At 40.4% G+C, this 2,839-nt stretch overlaps 1 long non-coding RNA gene across 1 annotated transcript; it reads right to left on the bottom strand.

The window, feature by feature from the left end:
• Positions 1-452: 452 nt before the first annotated feature.
• On the bottom strand, positions 453-2,256 carry LOC311124858. The gene is made up of 2 exons (XR_014612815.1): positions 1,640-2,256; positions 453-1,050 (listed from the first exon to the last, which is right to left on the bottom strand). It is a non-coding gene; the product is annotated as an uncharacterized lncRNA (long non-coding RNA).
• Positions 2,257-2,839: the final 583 nt, after the last annotated feature.

The following is a 2,839-nucleotide window of genomic DNA, read 5'->3' as shown; positions in this document are numbered from 1 at the left end:
ATCAAGGCCAGTACTGTTCTTATCCACAAAACCTACTTTCCCTTACAGGATATAATACATACATTGTGTCTACATAGAATATTTCATGTTGTGACCATTTCACAGGAACTTGGCAACAGACTGATGAATTGATGTAATTGATAATTGCACATTATAGAGTTTTTGTGAATGACTTGTTTTAATTAGAGTTGTGTTGGAATTCCAGCATTGACATTATTCTGTAAAATTAAGGTAATTGGGTGCTTATTAAGCAATTGGTTTGTGAGTGCTGTAGTGTTGCAGGATTAGAGGTCTTTTATTTTTGGATTGCTCTGAAGTTGACTACTTTCCTTTACTTTTCCTGATCGGATGTGGTAAGACTGCCACTAATCAATAATTTGGTAAAATAAAATTCATAAAATAAATTGATATATTGATTAATTAATTGATTAATTATTTTTAATTTAAGAAAAAAAAAGAAAAAAAAAAGAGGGAAACAGATAACAGAGTCGTTACAATGGGGAAAAAGGACATCAAAACTACAAAAGCAGGAACAAAACGAGATGTCTGGAGGCTAAGGGTAGAGTGAGGTCAAGGAGGATGGAACTTGATGATGACGATGATGATGATGATGACGATCAGAGTGATTCAGAAGAGATCATGGGTGGATATGACCCTGTCATCAGACAGAGGTTGGCCAGAGCGGAAAAAAGGGGTGATGGAAGTTGGAAGAAGAAGAATACAAGTGATTCGAGTTCTGATGAAAATGAAGATGGAGACAACGATGAAGATTTGGAGATTAAAGGTGCTTCATATTCAAGAGGATTTTATCCTCCAATGACTAACACAGAAGAAATAGAAAGAGATATAGACCGATGCGTATCATTCCTGTATAAGGCCAATAATTTAGAAGAAGTAAAAGAACTGGAAGAACAACTCAAGAAGCTGAAGACGAAGGAAAAGAAGCTGCTGAGAAAAGAATCCCAAGAATCTGAGAAGAAATATACATTGAGGCCAAGGAAAGATGGCACTAGTAAGAAAATTATGCCGGTGATCATTCGAGGACAAAACCTAGAATATAAGCCTTTGCAGAATACCGATATGTCAGATATACTTGATAAACTGCCTACTCTTCAAGATGGAGCATATCCTTGGATTTCAAAGTTGGAAGAAATTACGGTGGGAACACAGTCTGCCATAGGAGACATTAAGAGACTTTTGGCTAATCTCCTTGGGATTCCAGGCATGGAAGAAATTTTTCAGAGAGCTGGACTTCATAGATATGTGGGAACTGCTGTGAATGATCCTGAATTGTTGGCTGCAAGCAGGAATCGGCTGTGGAGAGCACTGAAAGATACGTTTCCAACAAATGTGCATCCTGACAACATTCTGATTGACCCACTAGGACAACAAGAAAATCCGAGAGCCTACGTGTCAAGAGTTCATCAAGTGTGGAGAAATATTACCGGAAATGATCCAGATGTGAGTCAAATTGAGCAGTCAATCTTGAGAGCTAAACTACAGATGGGACTGCCCTTACCGGTAAGGAGCAAACTGGCAGAGGTGGTTGGACTTGGAAGCATGACAAAAGGTGTCTATACAGATCATATAGCCCATCAAGTGGATCTGTACCGGAAAAAGGAACACAACCAGAAAGAACAGGACCAAGAAACTCTCAGAAAACTCAATCAAATACAACTGGTGGAGAATAAGAAGGAGAAGAAACAAGCTCTGGTTATGCAGAATCAGTGTAGACCAAATCAACAATCACTGCCACAGCTTCAAACGAACCAGTTCCAACCACAATTGTACCAGACACCAATAGCGGTAGCAGTTGTTTCATATCCACAGCCAGTTTCTGGACAGAGACAGAATTGGAGAGGAAGAGGACGAGAAGGTTTAGGAAGAGGAAGAGGAGGAAGATTTAAGCCACACTTCCAGCAATCTTCAGAAGTGTGTTATAATTGTGGACAGGTTGGTCATTTTGCCCGTGAGTGTAATGGGCCAGAAGGAAACACCAGAGGGAATTTCAGAGGAAGATACAGGGGCCAGTCAAGATCATCTGGAGGACCGGTGAACCCTTATAGGGGCCCGGAGCAAGGATTCTAGAGGTGCCCAGAAGATCCGAAAGGGGGGTGTCAGCTGGTAGCATCAGGACCGGAAAAAGATCCAACAATTGAGGTGAAAGTAAACAAACGACCATTGGAAGTGATGGCGGATAGCGGAGCTGCTTTTACCTGTGTTCGGCCTGAAGATGCTACACATCTCCCTATGTCCAATCAACTAATTAGGACAATCGGATTTGAGGGAGTGAAACAGCTGATTCCTCTTACGGAACCAATTGAGCTCTGCTATGAAAATCAGAAAATTACAATACCCATACTAGTATCAGAACATACACCTATTGCATTGTTGGGAAGAGATGCATTGTGTAAATTGAACTGTACAATAAAATGTACACCAGACGGCTGTCTGGTAGAGGTGCCAAAGGAAAATGTTTACCAATTGTCGATGACAACAGAGATGGATTCTTCTTCAGTATTCTGGATTGGAAATCTAAGTGAAGATTTTTTAAAGCAGGCTAAGATATGGGAGAAATTCATTGTGTCAAACATGCCAGATGCAAGGCTTCCGGAATATCCATCTCATTGTACGCTCAAGTATTTCAAGAATGCTGCCCAATCGGACTCAGAGGAATGGCTGAGTCATCAACCAAAGAAAGTTCAACTTACTTCATGTTGCATAATTTTAGGACCACAAGGAGCAGCTATGAAGATAAACACAGACGATTATCTGGATAAAGAATTTGAGATTGAGAAGAGTGTGCCACATGTGACCTTGTTGGTTTCTGAAGGCTATG

This window comes from Coregonus lavaretus, assembly GCF_964263955.1.
Source record: "Coregonus lavaretus genome assembly, contig: HAP1_SCAFFOLD_106, whole genome shotgun sequence".
In the NCBI taxonomy this organism is placed as follows: domain Eukaryota; kingdom Metazoa; phylum Chordata; class Actinopteri; order Salmoniformes; family Salmonidae; genus Coregonus; species Coregonus lavaretus.
The sequence above is the reverse complement of the archived record's forward strand: the minus strand, read 5'-3'. Positions and strand labels throughout refer to the sequence as shown.